This window comes from Pelmatolapia mariae, linkage group LG16_19 (assembly GCF_036321145.2).
Source record: "Pelmatolapia mariae isolate MD_Pm_ZW linkage group LG16_19, Pm_UMD_F_2, whole genome shotgun sequence".
In the NCBI taxonomy this organism is placed as follows: Eukaryota; Metazoa; Chordata; class Actinopteri; order Cichliformes; family Cichlidae; genus Pelmatolapia; species Pelmatolapia mariae.
The window spans coordinates 338,991-357,191 of NC_086241.1; the positions used below are offsets into that span (position 1 = coordinate 338,991).

General features: G+C 41.8%; 1 pseudogene; it reads right to left on the bottom strand.

Annotated features, from left to right (window-relative positions):
• Nucleotides 1-16,324: 16,324 nt before the first annotated feature.
• Nucleotides 16,325-17,685, bottom strand: LOC134646338 (heat shock 70 kDa protein 12A-like; annotated as a pseudogene).
• Between the last annotated feature and the right edge of the window lie 516 nt (nucleotides 17,686-18,201).

An 18,201-nucleotide genomic window follows, 5' to 3' on the forward strand; every position in this document is an offset into this window, starting at 1 on the left:
GCTCAAAATAAATTTCTCCTCAAAATGCAACACTTGCACCTGCAAATTTTTTTTTACATGCGCTCAAATTTTTTTTTTTACGTGCGCTCAGAATAGCGGCACAAAAATAACGCCATACATCTGCGGCTCTGATGGAATCAAACTGTCACTGATAACATAAATCAAAGAGTGCAGGCTGATGATGGATGTGTGAGACTGATGGAGGTCATTGCTGCTCTTTGCTTCAGCTGTTTCATCAGCCCTGCTCTGCCCTCTGCTGGACGCTCAGCAACAGTGCAGCTCAGCTGATAAACACGTCTCTATGAATTATGTTCAGTTAATATATCTGAAGGTTATATGTCATTTTAAATAAAAACAACAAAATGTGGATCCACACTGACAGTCTGGATTTTTATATAATCCCTCATATACAATAAATCAGTTAATATTTAAAGTATTTATAATTTAATATTTGTTTTTGTTTTTTTCCTTTTCTGAAAGTAAAATAATTTTTAATCCATTTGGACCTTTTGCTTCCTGTCAGCGTGTCATTTTCGAACTAATCATCTGAATCAGGGTAATAATAATAACACATTTAGATTATGAATAACCTGCAGATGGATCAGTGATGGCATTAAACTGTGTGACTTCTTGTTTTGTCCATGAAGTTAATCAGATATTTCTCTCATATATCAATGATGGAAACAATCATTAGTTACATCAGGAGGAAAAGCTGTGACTGATGCATCGCTAACGAGAGGAACGTTTTAAATGGATCATGTTGTGCGATCATCCATTTCATAATTTTCCACACAGAGATCTGCGTTTTTGAGCTCTTATTAGATGTTTGTACAGCGTGTGACCTCTGAACTTTATGTTGAATGCTGTGAAATGTTCAGCCACAGAGTTCATGTGAAACGTGGACAGCTTCAGGCTGGAGGACGTCATGTTTCCTGCTGGACAAACGTTTGTCTGACTGAACTTTCAGCCCCTGCAGTCACTGCAGTGGTCTCAGTCACATAAATGCATGACTTCTTTTGTTAATGCAGTCACTTTCTGTCAGTTTGATCACAGCACCGCTCTGTGGCTCGTGCTTCTCCTTCTAATTCATCTTCCTCCAACATCTTCAAAGGCAGGACGACAGCCAGAAGGAACTCTGCAGTGGGGAGCAGAGAGAGGAAAGACGTCCTCTCAATAAGCACATATCATATCGTATATTTGGTGTTTGTCAGACATGGAAGCACCCCTCCCAGAGAGGTTTGGGCCTCCAATTAAAAGAACATTTTAATTCAAACTGTTTTTACTCAGATTTTTGGTTTAATTTACTCAAGCATAAAAACAGGAAAATGCAGAAGCGAGGTACCACAGACTCACTGGCCTAACCACAGGCGGGCCAGTCGTGCTTCATCTCCCGGAGGCCTGCTCCGAGCAGGAAGAACCCTGTGTGCTGCTGACGACTGGAAACCTTTCCATATGATTAGTGACAAACATCAACAACAAACTTACAAATAACAACAACAAAGAAGAAGAAGAAAAGACAAACCCTGTAGCTCAACACTAACCTGATATGGAGTTTCATCCTCCTGACTCCTCCATGATCGTCCGCCTGCAGGTGCACATGGCATCAGCAGAGACACCATCACACAGCATTAACACTGCATAAGCTCAGACCAAGCTCCTGCAACAGTTGTATCGAATGGGCCGGACACCCCATACTCCCACAGCACCTCCCACAGGACCCCCCAAGGGACACGGTCGAATGCCTTCTCCAAGTCCACAAAACACATGTAGACTGGTTGGGGAAACTCCTGTGCACCCTCAAGTATCCTCGAGAGGATAAAGAGCTGGTCCAGTGTTCCACGACCAGGATGAAAACTGCATCGTTCCTCCTGTATCCGAGGTTCGACTAACGGTCAGACTCTCCTCTCCAGCACCCTGGCACAGACTTTCCCAGGGAGGCTGAGGAGTGTGATTCCCCTGTAGTTGGAGCACATCCTCCGGTCCTTCTTCTTAAAAATGGAAACCACCAAGCCAGAGGTACCTCCCCTTATCTCCACGCAACATTGCAGAGGTGCGTCAACCAAGACAGCCCTACAACATCCAGAGCCTTCAGGACCTCAGGGAGAACCTCATCCACACCAGGGGCTCTGCCACCCAGGAGCTGTTTAACTGTTTTGTTTTGATGTATTTTTAAATTCCCTGTAAAGCACTTTGTAATAGATTCCTGTCATAGAAAGTACTATAAAATTTTTTTACTTATGTACTCATCCCTGTGATGGACGAGTCGTCCCGCTCGTCCGCAGACTCACCAACGACACGCTCCAAACAAGCTAAACGTCACAAATCTCAAAACTCGCTCCGTCTCTCGCTCCCCAAACTTTTACCTTTCCTAAACAACCAAATCCCATATTTTGCTAATGACTTGGTTTACATGGTACATTTTTCCATCATGATTTCGTGGGGTTTTTGCAAGCAGAGAGCTCTTGCTAGCGCTGTCCTCAGAAAACGCTGTGTTTACAGTTTCTTCCTGGACTAAACGTGACAACAGTATTAAATAAAAACACCCCCTATATGTTTTTTTTAATCAAAAACTGGTCTGCAGTTTGAAATAGAGACTTGAGGTGGCTGCATCATGTTGCTATGTCATCTTAAAACTGTCGTGTGATTTGGACGCACAACCCTCGGTCGACCCCTGAGGGTTAAAGCAGATAACTCTGGAGCCGGAGCAGAAATGGCGTCAACATGGAAAAACTGTTTGCTGCTTTATAATAACATGAATCAATAGTCTTTTAGTTTAACGTTTGGGACACATTTCCTTTAGGCTCGTTCTGATTTGAATGAAAGATGCTCTAAATGTTGTTACGAGTGAATGAAGCTTGTAAAGGGTTACTGCATCAGGAAGTGGGAGGAGCCTAACCCACAGCTGAAACTGAAAGAGAGGAGGCGTCTGCTTATAGCTGTCCTTTACACCTCTGAGAGATCAGCTCATACAAAGGTAATGTTGCATTTTTCAGACTTTTCTTGTATGTGCATGTGTGACAGTATAGAAATTGTGATATGTGCTAATATTAGCTCTCCTTGTTGCAGACATGGCTGCTGCGTCGGTGTCTGAGGACAGCCTTCTTTGTCCCGTCTGTCTGAGTGTGTTCACTAAACCTGTGACGATTCCCTGTGGACACAACTTCTGTTTGGACTGTATCACAGCCTGCTGGAGCTCTCTGTCTGTACTCCGATGTCCGCTGTGCAAAGAGACGTTTTACACCAGGCCATTGCTTCGGGTTAACCCTGTCATTGCTGAAATGGCAGAAAAGGTTAAAAAAACTGTTCAAGAAATGTTTTGGGTTCAGCTGAAAGAGCAGGAAATGAAGACGTGCTCTGCAGCATCTGTGCAGGGTCAAAGGTCAGAGCCCTGAAGTCCTGTTTAATGTGTCCTACTGTCAAACACATCTGGAGCCTCATCAGAGGATTTCAGCTTTGAAGAAACACAAGCTGATTGATCCAGTTCGGGACCTGGAGAGCAGAGTGTGTCAGCATCACGGTGAGCCTTTGGAGCTGATCTGCAGACTGGATCAAATGTTCCTGTGTCGGTCCTGTAGATGTGGTGACCATAAAACACATGAAACAGTGAGTCTGGAGGACGAGGCTGAAATGAGGAAAACCCAGCTGGGATTAGAAAATAACAGCATGGATCAGATGATCCAGGAGCAGAAAATCCAGAAGGTTCAACAGTCAGTGAAGACCAGCAGAAGAAAAGCTGAGGAGGCGTTATCGTGCAGCAGGAAGGTGATGACCGCTTTGGTGCAGCACATGAAGACAGAGTTCACCAGACTGTCTGAGGCGAGACGGAGGCAGAGAGCTTTATTAATGAGCTGCAGGGAGAGATTACACACATGAAGAAGAAGAAGCTGCAGCTTCATGAAGCTTCGCTCATCAGAGACCCCTTCAGCTTCCTGGAGAACGTCCTCCCTCTTACCTACAATAAACCCCAGCTGAAGGACTGGTCTGCTGTGACTGTAACCAGTGACCACTTTATGATTCAGGAGACCCTGGCCGAGCTGGAGACAGCAGTCAGAGAAGAAGTCAGCATGCTGCGTGAGATCAACTTCAGAGATGGGAAACAACAACACAGGTATGATCTGATATTCACATCGTTTTTGTTTTCAGTGACTGCTGATGTGTTCGGCTAGTGAAGGTTTGCCACAACACAAAAACATTTCACGTACAAATCTGGCAGACGAGGTAAAAATGCTTTAGGAGAAGCAAACCAGTCCATCAGCATGAAGGGCTTTAAAAGTCTGAGCTTTAAAAATGGATACTGGAATATTTTCCTGAGTATTAGTGGTGATACTGCCAGAGAGCATCCCAGCTGTCATTGTTCAGATGTTGGAGCTTCCTTTGACTTTAATGTTATTAAGTAAGAGGTAGTCCAAACAGGATGGCTCAGATGGAGCTCTGTAAAATCCTGAAGAAACATGAACTAAGGTAACATATTTCTGATCTGTCTGAAATGATTCATGTTTATATGTTGGATTCAGTGTGAGGTCATCTTCACTCTTCATATTTCCCTCCAGAGATCTGAACAACAAGAGGACGACCTGAGATCACTCACAGACAAGCACCACGAAATACACTGTAAAAAAGATTCAGTAGAAAAACAGAACATGTCCTGGTCATTTTCTATTTATCTATCTATCTATCTATCTATCTATCTAAAACGGAAAATTCTTTTTATTCACAGTATAGTTTCTGTATCATTAACAGATATTTTCCATAATAGAAAAATGTAAAGTTCTGTTTATATTACTATTTACAGGCACTTCTTTTAACTTTAACACACTAAATGTATTTATTTATATCCTTAACCACACATTTCTATGCAGTTACAATCTATAATTATCTGAGCTTAGTCCACAACAACATCGACACATTTAATGTGAAATATTCTTTTACTCTCTTCACCTTAAAAACTATCCTAAAATATGATGACAGCATATTCATTTAGACTCTTTTTCTCCAATTGATCTTTCTGAGTTAACTTCAATAATTACTTCCTCCAAACCATCAACGTGTCTTTTAGACCCCATTCCTACAAAACTGCTCAAAGAAGTCCTGCCATTAATTAATGCTTCAATCTTAAATATGATCAACCTATCTCTAATAATCAGCTATGTACCACAGGCCTTCAAGCTGGCTGTAGTTAAACCTTTACTTAAAAAGCATCTCTAGACCCAGCAGTCTTAGCTAATTATAGGCCCTGTGTGGTGGCTGTGTTCACATCAAGGTCCAGCCCTGTAACTTGTAATTTTAACTGCTGAAGCAAATTAACCCTTTAAGACCTACCATAGAACCAAGTCTGCCAGAGCTTACTTTATATATTTACATGCTGTGGAGCCATTTTTGGGAGCATTTCAAGTTGCTATGCATCAATACAACCGTTATAGCCCAAATTTTAATAATATGTATGCATTAAGTCCATAGTAATTACATAAATTGCAAAAAGGTGCAATAAACTACAAAAAAATTGAAAATCGTTTTTGGTTTTTTAACATATATTTCTACTTCGACGCAGACCCACCACACTGACACCGGTGAACATCCAGGGAGTGGACATTGAGATAGTGGACTCTTATAGGTACCTGGGTGTTCACCTGAATAATAAACTGGACTGGAGCCACAACACTGATGCTCTTTACAGGAAGGGTCAGAGCAGACTCTACCTGCTGAGGCGGCTGAGGTCATTTGGAGTACAGGGAGCGCTTTTAAAGACCTTCTATGACTCTGTGGTGGCATCTGTCATTTTTTACAGTGTTGTATGCTGGAGCAGCGGTTTATCGGCAGCTGAGAGGAAGAGGTTGGATAAACTCATCAGGAAGGCCAGCTCTGTTCTGGGATGCACCCTGGACCCAGTGCAGGTGGTGGGAGACAGAAGGACTCTGGCCAAAATAACATCTCTGATGGACAGAGTCTCCCACCCCATGCATGTAAATGTTGCTGAACTGCAGAGCTGCTTCAGTGACAGACTGCTGCATCCTAGATGCATGAAGGAGCGTTTCCGCAGGTCCTTCCTCCCTGCAGCTGTCAGACTGTACAATCAGAACTGCTCCCAACAATCATAGATGTTTACATCAGCACTGTAACTGCAATAAGTTAACCAACCGATTCGCACGACAACCTGGTTTGCCTCTTATCTGTAGTTATTTTTATTTAATTTAATAACTGTACAGTACTCTCTGTATATAGTAATTTTGTCCTTAATGTAAATATGTAAGAAAAATTGTGTATGTTTCTGTTCTGTGTCCGGTGTACTGTTTGTTTGTATATGTGTCTTTTTGGCTGCTGTTACAACCAAATTTCCCCTTGTGGGACTGTTGGGTCTGTTCCCACAAACCCCGCTAGTTCTAGAGACTTATTCATCATGAAAAAAAAACAAGGCAACAGCGTTCGATCGATTACTTGCGCAAGGGAGGCCACATCTGTGTCCAGCACGACAATGACCCCAAATCCGGCCTCCTCTCGCTGCCTTTTATTGAGAGACAGTTCACACAAAACACAGCAAAGCAACGCCCACATGGTTCTAAGGCATTATATGTATATGTGTGAACTTCTGTATGTAGGTAAGAATGTGTGTGTGTGTGTGTGTGTGTGTTACCTCCTGCTGACCAAAGGGTCGTAAACGCAGGAAGTTTACATCAAAAGAAGCAGATCTTCCAGATAGGATGTATCTGCAATAAAACCTCCCCCAGCACAAAGTGGTTAGAGGTGGTTAGGATCAAAGGAATGGCTTTGATCCTACTGCTTGAACTAAGACTGTACAAATTTAAGAAACACAATGGCAACATTCAACAATTAGACCTAACAGGGACAATTAAAGGATTATTCTATTCTATTCTATTCTATTCTATTCTATTATTCTACTTAGAGAAATTTAAGAGGTTTATCCTCAAAACTTTAAATACAAAAAAGTTGCAAAAAATAGTTCCCAACAACAGGAAATGTATTTTGAGTGTCTTCATAGTTTTATTTTTGAGATACACCAATTTTTATATACTGCAGAAAAAACGAAAAACAATCCTATAATGCAAATTTTCAAAGAAAACAGCATGTGCATCAAAATAAACTATTTCCAGCAGTGCAATTTGAGTTCTAAGCATCCCAGAAACTATTTAGAAAAGCATGAAGTCAAACATGACTTTTAAAAACACCATTACAGGCTTTTAAGGCCTACAAGTAAAAAACTACATTTTCTGTGTGCATGAGGGTGGGAATGCATGTTTGTGTCTGTGTGTGCCTGTTTGTCTGTGGCTATATGTCAGGTCAGGTCTTAGACTCCACCTCCCTGGGAACACCCAGTCCCACCAAAGTGTGGAGGCCTATCTCCCCTCACCACACTCCCTGCCGGTAACTGATGCACTCAGGGGTCGGTGCATTGGTGGTTCTTGGTGTCCGGGGCTGGGCGCTCAGGTATACACCAGCTCACTCCCGGTGGCTACTTGGCGGGGCCTGGTGCCTGTCGCTCGGTCAGGCCTCTTCCGGGGCAAAGGGGGCCCTCGAACCTCCGGCCTCGGGGCCTGCAGCTCGGTTCACTCTGGCACAGCTGGCTGCCGGCAGAGCCGGCGGGCGCGCCAGTGCAGCCCCCTCTGGCTTCTGCTCCGTGGCTACTGGGTGACCCCTCGTCTGGGGATCTCCTCAGCCCTTCCCAGGAGGGTGGCACGGATGCCCCTCCGGTGGTACTCCTTGGGCTCTCGCACTCTGGGGTCCCTGGATGTCTGGAGCCTGGATCTCCTCCATGCATGCTTCATGCCCTGGGGGACGGGGCTATGGCCCTCCACACCCTCTAGCAGACCGTTACATGGGGAAACCTTCTGTATACAAGCGCGCTGATCCACACGGGTGTGCACATGGGTGTTCACTGTTCGTAGACATAAACTACACCTTTCTTAGCTGCTACTTCAAAGCACATTGTGCGCTGTCTCTGCTGCGTGCTGCACAACAACATTCAATATTTAGTATTTACTGCTGTTCACACTTAGCTAGATTAATGTGATGGTGTTGTGTTTAGTATGTTGCTTTGTTTTTTTTTTTGCTTGTTTTCTATTCTTTTTCTCTCAACAGGTGATCCAGGAGATTTTTTTTTCTCTTTGTCTTTGTAAGTGCCCTTTCTCACTGTCCCTCTTCCCTTCTGTTTTTCTTTTCCTTCCTCTCTTTCTTTCTTCCTTTCCTATCCCCCAATCATGTCTGTCTCATCTGTAACTACTGAAAATAAAATAAATAATAACAACAAAAGTTGATCAAATGGACCAATACGGCAATGCCATGATGATCCATTTGGCAAAAATAAATCCATTTGGTATCCTTGTTGGTCTTCAGACAACAATTCTGACGGCTAAAGAACCAAATGTGACAAAAAAAAAAAAAAAACAACACCTACATTTTCCGCGAAAATGACGTCACTTCCGGTTTCGGGCAGATAATGGCGGACATGCCATAGTTCCCGCTAATGTCTATTCCAACGTAGGAAGTGTTAGGAACAGCTAATCGGATCGGCAAAGCCTGTTTCTGGAATATTATGTTTTTGTTGCTGCAAGTGGTTTTTATGCTGTTTTTGCAAAGCTATAAGTGGAAGGAAACGTGACCGAGGACAAGCTGATGACATAAGATGTAAGTACAACTCCTCCGGTTTCATATGCAAAACAAATTATTGCGCTAGCTTACGTGCTTCCCGTGTTCAGAACACCGGTTCTACAGGGATTTAAAAATAGTTACGCAAAACGGAGCGTGCCCGCTCCCACCGGATTTAAAGGGTTAAGTCTTTTTAAACCTCAGATAATTTTCCTGTATTTTCTTCTGAAAACATTTGAACACGACAGACAGCACAGGGTAAGAAAACTCACACAATATTGATAGGCAGAGACACAAACCTCGTTTTAGCTACTGGCCTGTCTAGGAGCAGGAAATACTAACAGGCTGGGAAACAAGGTACTCGGCTGATAAATCAACTTAGTTGGGAAAAGCAGTCTTATTATCAGAGGGCCCACGACCAGGAAAAATGGTTTGGATGTTGTCCAGCTCACAGGTTTATTGTCCAGCATCAAATCACAGAAAAGAGAGCCGGGTCTAGGCCCGAGCTCTGAAAGAGCTGATACTTCGGGGACTAACACTTCAATACTTTGGGAGAGGATCAAACATAAGACGAGAACCAAGAACTATAACCAAACTCAGAGGCACAAAAGAAGACTGTGCACAGAGACTAAGACGGCTATCCTGTAATATCCGAGAAACAACCAGCAAGTCCAGCCCAAACTCAAAACACTGGGTCAACAACCCAGGACCAGGACACTATCAGGTACCGAGTGGTATTTAAATGTATGTACAGGTAGGTATGTGTGTATGCATATATATTTTACAATATTAGTGTATAAATTAGAGATGGACCGATCCGATACTGACGTAAATTACTGGATCGGATATCGGAGAAAAATAAAAAATATAATCCGATCCATTAAATATCAAAAAAGCACCTCACAAAACTTGCGACACGGCGTAACTCGGCTCATAACCGTAGCTGTCGGAGCAGTGTGCTCACGTGATAGAGCGGCTGTGCGTATTTGTAGCCTCGCTAGCAAACCAGCATTTCATCTCCGAGGAAGTGATCCCAGAGAGAAGTAAAGCAAGTGTGTAAGTTCATCTCTGAATGTTTGTAAAGCGTTCCTACGTTAAGCTTAACAACCGATATATGGAGCCACTGCCTCCTCTCTCTCACTCCTGCTGCTACTTCAATCGTGAAACTGCTTAATGATCAGCTGATCGGCTTTTCTGTCGCGAGTCCGTCTCTCTTCTTTGTTTTTGGCCCACTTTGCACCAGAAAGAGGAAACCAGCGGCTGAACAACAGCAGCACGTTTAACCTTGATAAGCTGTTGTTAGAATTTATTTAATATTACTTTCTAGACCAGAATCCTTTTCTACGTAGCTGACGGCTGGTAACTGTGCAGGGGCGGATCTAGCAAAGTTTAGCCAGGGGGGCCGATAGGGCATTAACAGGGAAAAGGGTGCACAAAGACATACTTTTCTTTCTTGTTCTCATTTAAAATGTCTAGCTTTTATTAAATAATTATCTGAATCTTACACCCAAAGTTTTAATCTGATGTAAAATGTATAGAAGTCCATTACTGTATATAGTAACTGTTAAGTCTAACATACCCTAGTAAGCTATAGTACTTTTTCCTTTGGGAAAGTACCATCTGTGCAGTTTGCAATTCTGTAGAAGAAAGATGTTGAATCTATTTAATTATTCTTGAAAAATAATTTATTTCTGTGCATTTTTTTTCACACTGCATCAAATTAAAGTTGATTACGTCGATTAAGCATCATGAGGTGGAGGGTGGGGGTGGTTCCCTATTTTTTTTTTTTTTGCTGGGAGTTTGCAACCCTATTAGTCAGGTTGCTTAATATTTCTGCTAAGTACTCTTTAAAATACCAGAATAGGAAGGATGGTGCAGGTTTAACCCTTGGATGCACAACCTACCAATACCTACACTCTTCCACGAGTGGGGTCAAAAATGACCCCAAATAGAAACAATGCATTTTGCTATAAACTCGGTTGTTATTCTTCAAAATCTTTAAAATGAAGAGTTGTAATATTTTCATATTTGAGGTATTCCTCATAAAACATGTTTGCCCTTTGCATTTTTATTTATTTTTTCATTAATTTTAAGAAATTGGAGTTTTTGTATCACTTGCATCACTTTTGTATGCTTGCTCTGCATATACTGCAGAAGCTGGGTCTTCCCTCTGAAAGACACAAGTTGTTCATCCACTGTAACACAATCACTGAGGAATTTCTGCCTGCAGTTGACCAGGAACAGGCCCCATATGTAGCAGAAAGCTGCCATGTGGTTTGTTTTCAGTCGGTAGGCTCTGGTCCTCGTGTCATCAAAGTGCAAGAAACGGCGAATATCTTTAAATCTTTGAATTGACATAGTGGCCTGGTACAATGGCTTTTGCAGAGGACTCCCAAAAAACACCGACTGGTACATCCCAGTTCTTCTCACTTCCTGCAAGAATGGTCAATCAAATGAAGGCTAGGAGCTTATGTTTGATTACATTTTTCCACTCTTTTCCCCTGTCTATGGCAACTCTTCATGCCTCCATATTTGTGCATGTCAGCACCTCTTCTATTATATTATCAGACATGAACATCTTCCATGCATCTATTGGGGAGACAGTACTAAACCCAGGTGCAAGCCCTGGCCGACTAATTCAGAATATTGTGGCTAGAGCAGTAAGAGGGGCTCATTCTGTTAGACTCAATATCCATTTACTCTTCAGAGGACTCATCAGAGGACTCCTCTGTATCTGACTGGCCTTGTTCAGTGGGGGGACAATAGTCTGGGTCCTCTATATCTGAGATGTCAGATTCTGAGTCAATGCCTCCGATGGGCTCTTCATCCCATCCGTCCTGGATCATTTGTAGGGCAAGGTCCACAGGGATCCTAGCTGTCCTCATTGCAGCCATGTTACTTTAAATATTATAAAAAAAAACATCAGTAAGGACAATGTTTGAAATGCACAGGAAACTATAAACAGGGCCGCACATAAATGGTCCGCAGGTGCGCATTCGCTGTCAAAATAAAAGACGTGTACCAGATAAGAAGTTGGAACGCTCGTTTGCGTACATAAGATAATCTGGAGGAGGACAGATATTTGTTCAGAACTCTTAAAGATGTCGAAGAAGCAAGCTCCGTAAGCAATTACTTTGGTGTTCCTCCACCACAAAAGAAGCGCATAATCTCTGAATTTCCGGGATTACTTTTATTTTGACAGCGAATGCACACCTGCGGACCACTTATGTGCAGCCCTGACTATAAATCATGTATGTTACTGTGTAAAAATTAATTCTTGATCCATCAGAAGTGTAAGTGGGTCAGTCAGAGTTGCTAAGAGTGAAAGTTTCATAGAAGATTCCACAGGAACTGCTTGGGGTCATTTTTGACCCCACTTGTGGAAGAGTGGGGTAGTGATACAAAAACTGCATTTTTTTTAAATTAATGAAAAAATAAATAAAAATGCAAATGGCCTCATGTTACAAACATGTTTTATGAGGAATACCTGGAATATGAATATATTACAACTTTGCATTTTAAAGATTTTGAAGAAAAACAACCTGTGGGGTCATTTTTGTGTGCATCTAAGGGTTAAGTTTATTAGATTGATCAGTGTTGCTGAACTATGAAATATTTTGGGTGCAGTGTATTTTTTACATACAGGTATAACAGATTAGCTTTAGTGTTGTTTATTTAAACTTGAGTATGAACTTATACAAAATGCCGCAAGATATTAAAAAAACAGTTTTATTGATTAAAAAACACTATCGGATTCATATCGGCAGATATCCAAATTTATGATATCGGTATCGGACATAAAAAAAGTGGTATTATGCCATCTCTAGTATAAATGGGAGTCTTTATTAAAATAAAGATTGTGTGTGTGTATTTTACTGTGCAAAAGTTTTAGGTGAGAGAAACTGCTGTAAACAAAGAATGCTTTCAAAAATAAAAGTGTTAATCATTTATTTTGATCAGTCAGTGAATGAACAAAAGAGAAATCTAAATCACATCAGTGTTTGGTGAGACCCTTTGCCTTCTTCTAGGCACACTTGCACACCGTTTCTCAGCTGGTAGGTTGATCCAAACACCTCAGAGATATAAGCACAGACCTCCTGTGGATGTGGGCTTCCTCTCATCCTTCTCTCTGATCCCAGACACACTGGATGATGTTGAGGTCAGGGCTCTGTGGGGGCCGTACCATCACTTCCTGTACTTCTTGTTCTTCTGCACGCTGGAGATAGTTCTTCATGACGTTGGCTGTGTTTGGGCTCGTTGTCCTGCTGCAGAATACATTTGGATGTCAGGGGCTGGGTCCAGCATTTTGAGTTCATTTTGTATTTTTGATTTCTTATATCATATTGAAAATATGTGTTGTGTTGGTATTATCAGTTAGGATTTAGTTGAGTGTTATTCTAGTTAAGGTTGTCATCTATATCCCCTTGTGTAAGGGAGAGAGCGAGAAAACAAAACAAACATGTTGCCTTACAGAGAGTCGACCAGCGAGGCACGGGGACCACGACAGTTTTTTGTTCATTGTGTTTAGTTTTACTCTTCCCCTGTGATGTCGTTATGTTCATTAGTGTCAGCTGTTTCCCCAGGTCTTTCCACTTCCCCTGATCAGCTCCTGTGTGTATTTAGTCTCTGTTTCATTCAGTGTTTGTCAGGTCGTCTGTGTATTTTCCCTCCACGTCATGTCATAGTCATCAAAGTTATCTCAGTTATCATAGCTGATTCAGCGTTTTTCATAGTTACCTCAGTCTTGTCACAGTCTTCATTGTTTTCATTGTTTTCTCCGAAAACATTAGAGCACTTATGCAAATATGTGATGTCTCGATAAATCGAGCAGATATTTGACATTTACACAGAAACATTCTCGCATGAAAATATCTTCAAAGTTTATTTTGTGACCCAGAAAGAGTAATATTTCAAACTCCGCCACTCTGTGTTCCTCCGCCACTGCCTCGTTTGAGTTTTGGATGAAATGCATTCTGGGATATTGCATTTTGTCATTTCGAGCTGATTGGAGACCAAAACGGCCAATCAGATTTTTTTGTGATTGGCTGGTTTTGTGGCACAAATATAACGGTGTAGAGAAAGAGTTGAGCGCGCACGGGCAGAAATGTTGAGAGCGCGAGCAACACATTGCGAGCGAGCGCAAATGCAAAACCTGAGCGAGAGGGGCTGCTGTTGTGTGTGTGTGTGGATAATAGCAAACACTGACATACAGTTTTTGCACGCAGCAAAGAAGTTTGTTCACTCAAATTTAGCTTTTCTTTGCTCAAAATAAATTTCTTCTCAAAATGCAACACTTGCACCTGCAATTTTCTTTTACGTGCGCTCAGAATAGTGGCACAAAAATAACGCCATAGACCACCACTGCAGTGAGCAGTCTGTCTCACTGATGGTGGATTCTGCTCTGTACAAACTCGGGGCTCTGTTGGTACTCGACTGCTAGCGCTAACAGCTCCCACAGTTTCTGTGCTCGCTGCAACATGCTTTGCATTTAGATGGTACCGTAAGGTGGAAGTGCTTCGGTGGTATGCAAACTCCTTTTTGCACAATTTGTAAAACCACGCTTTTATCAAGGCGTCCGTCGAGTAGTCTTTTGAAATGAAAATTGCCTCCGATCACTCCTAGCGACGCTTTCTTCTGATTCTTTGTAGCGCTGATGTGTGCGTCAGTGTAATCGGTACACCAGGAAATCGTGGATTGACAAAAGTTCTCCTTTGCTTGAAATGCAAAGTGTGATTAAATGCGTACATTTTTTTAAGACATTATTTTTTTCAAGTTAATTAATCACAACTACCACGTTAAATTCCCACCCCTAGTAGGATCATCTATTTCTACTTTCAAACATATAAACTTTTTTACATGTGAATGCTCAAGAAATTTCAATTCTGAGGAGTAACTCACATTTACTTTCCCAAATGTTATGCAGTGTTTCCATGCAGCCAATTATATAATGCACTTCCTTACATAAGCTCAGTACATTTCTGGCTGATATCCATAAATGTTCATGGGTTTTTCTCACAGGCCAACCTGTTTCAGTTTCTATTTTCAAAAATGTAACCTGGGTTATATACTGTAAGAACAGTGCTGTGAAAACATGTTTGCCCCTTTCCCGAGGTGACAGGTGAGACCTGAGTCTGGGAACCGCCCCTGGAGGGCGGAGTTGGTCTTTGCCCCTTCATAAGCTCAGGTGTGGGCAATTAGCTATCCTCTAGCGAACCTGAAGCTGTGAGTGCTTGGTCCAAGCTGGGCAAGTTGGTGTTTTTAATTCCTTTCTATGAAAGCTTGACGCGGGTCCCACTAAACTTCTGTTAGAACGGTAGGTTATACAAAAATGTACCACTTGAGTTCTGGCTGTTGGCAGAGATTTACAGTTATTTGCACCCTTGTAGGTGGGAAACATTGCGTTCCTGTGAGAGTAGTGGACTTCACCGTCACTGACCCACATTTATTAGGGTGTGACGCAAACTTGTGGACAGGTAACGAAACCAATACAGTTGAGGGATACTCCTGCTGTGTTTTACTGTCCAGCGTAAGTCATCTCCTGCCTTTTATTTACAGAGTACCGAGCTGCTGCTTTGCCAAGTGGATTTCTGGCTGCGGGCAAAGGACCCGACACATTAGTGTGTTTTAAGTTGTTTTAAACTGGTGTAATTCGACAGACTGTGACTGCCGCGGCTGTCGATTTTGTTTGTTTCTTGTTTTATTTTTCTGTATCAGTAGGCACAGCAGATATTGATGGTTTTCAGTGTTTTATCTTTTTTCTATATGTGTATATATATCGCTGCAGACGGTGAATGCGCTGCGTGTAAAACAAATCCTTTTTATTGTCTTGCCGTGTTTTGCATGCACCGTGGTGGGCCCGAGTGAAGACGGCACTGAAGGTTTGCTCTCTTTTTCTAGTGTCTTGCCCATTTGGGCTTATGTGTGATTTGCCGTCCCCTTTTAACGTGTGTGATATGTCGATTTGTTCTTAAACGGTTCCCCGCAGCGTTTGTCCTGTCTCACGGGCAATCATACAGTTTTATCATTTTAATAAAGGAAAGTTTTTAATTGTTTTTGGGTGCTGCTGTTACACTACTTTTATTTTGTATTTAAAAATTAAACCATTTTTAACTAACTGTGCGCCTACGGCTCTGTCCTATTTTAAATAGGTACCTACCACGGGTCACACTGATATCGTATATTTTTGCCCACTTAAATGTTTCGGATCATCAAAAAATTTTGAATATTAGTCAGAAATAACCTGACTGAACACAAAATGCAGTTTTTAAATCATGATTAATTTTATTAAAGGAAAAAGTTATCCAAACATACTTGTTCTGTTTGAAGAAGTCCAGAACTGGTCAACGAACTCCACCCCAGAAAGGCACAAACACAGTGTTATTAATGTTATTCCTTTCTTTTAACAGAGTTTGGATTTCCACTACACATGAATTTGGCTGTTTTGTTTCGGGTTTTTTGCATTAACGTGGTATGTCATCATTTCATATTTCTGTGTTTCATTCAGTAAACATCAAACAGATAAAATTAGATTAAACCTATGAACCTACAGACAAGCAACACAAGTCTTACCTGTTGTGCTGGTCCTAGGGGAGGCAATGTGCTCTTTGGCTCACTGGTAGCAACATTAGGATCTGTATCTAGAAACATTGTCAAAATCTTCAGTAAGTCTCTGCCTGTGATCAGGTGCTTGAAGGATTCACATTAGAAGAATTAGTCTGATTTTTCTTTATGATTTAGTCATAAAGTCGAGCTTGATTGATTGTTCTAACCCTGAATCAATATCAGTAGCTGTGGCTGTCATTTCTGTGAAACCGAATCTTATTTTCAATTCGACTTTACGATTCATGCCACGTGTGGTGTTGTGGGAGTTCACAACGAGCAAGCCAATTTCCTTCATGTCTTCCTCATCCACATACTTTGGTTTTTTTTCTGTTTGTGCAGTAAAATATGAATGCTACCTCAGTCTGATCTGGTCTAGTTGGACTTAAGACGTGTTTTCTGGTTTCATCCCAACCAACATCCTCATCAACTTCCACCAGTTTCTCAAAAATGCCATCACACCACACACCACCTGTAGATATGAATTTCTTGTCTTCCCTGTGCTTGGACGGGTCAAACTTCTCACAAACAGCAAACCCGTACGTAAAGGCAGATTTTCGAGATGCCACCACTGCTGGGTTTCTTCCAAACTCCACAGCTCCCTTCAGGATCGCTTGCTGGAGCTTACAAGGACACAGGACTTTACACTGATCACCAAACTGATCAATAACATGTTGCCGTAGAATCTGGCTTTCAGCGTAGCCCCCCACTAACAGAATATACTCGATGTTTAGATGTTTCTTCAGGATTTCTCTGAGACTGTCAGTGATGCCCTTCAGACTCTCAGCAAAGAAAGACCTCAGTCTCTCTTTGGAGATTTTGATGGATCCGTAATCTCAGGAAGCACCTCGCACTGATTCAAAGAACTTTTCTATTTCTTTCTTTTTCTGAGCCAGTTTTCCCAGATTAAGTGAGCAGCTCATCTCCACATCGTCATCTTTTCTTTTGAAAAGTGTGAACTCATACATTATTTTCTGAACCTCACTGGGAAAGTTTTCTTCATATTCATCCCAGATACCATCACTGAAGATTTCTCTGAGGAACTCTTTGAATTTCCTGTCCACAGTTTGTCCCCCCAAATCATTTCCTGAGGCCTTGTGCAGCTCCTTCAGGGCTCCTCCATCCAGGACTTCATGAACTGTGATGTCGATGGTTCCACCTGCAGTGACAGAGGAAACAGTGCTTCCTGAAAACCCTCTCCTGTCTGATCATTTCCTGATAACATTTACAATAATTGATTACACAGCAGTGGGGAGTTGACTTTATCACAGTAGATGTCTTTCTGAAAGCGCTGTAACTAAGTTTAAGAACATAATCCACCCACTGTTATCATCTTCAATGCCCTGTACCAACACAGAGCAGAGCAGCTACCTGAACGCTGCTCCAACAGAGGTCGATCATCTTGTTAATAATTTTACCTCCTCACTACGTACGACTCTGGATACTGTAGCTCCTGTGAAAAAGATCAATGTGTCTTTTAGACTCCATTCCTACTGTTCTATCATATCTATCTAATAGACTCCAGTTTGTACATGTAAATGGAGAGTCCTCTTCACACACTGAGGTTAATTATGGAGTTCCACAGGATTCAGTGCTAGGACCAATTCTGTTTACATTATACATGCTTCCCTTAGGCAGTATCATTAGAAGACATAGCATAAATTTTCACTGCTATGCAGATGACACGCAGCTCTATCTGTCCATGAAGCCAGATAACACACATCAATGAGTTAAACTGCAGGAATGTCTTAAAGACATAAAGACCTGGATGGCCGCTAACTTTCTGCTTCTTAATTCAGATCAAACTGAGGTTATTATACTCGGCCCTGAAAATCTTAGAAATATGGTATCTAACCAGATTCTTCCTCTGGATGGCATTACCTTGGCCTCCAGTAACACTGTGAGGAACCTTGGAGTCATTTTTGACCAGGACATGTCCTTCAACGCACATATTAAACAAATATGTAAGACTGCTTTCTTCCATTTGTGCAACATCTCTAAAGT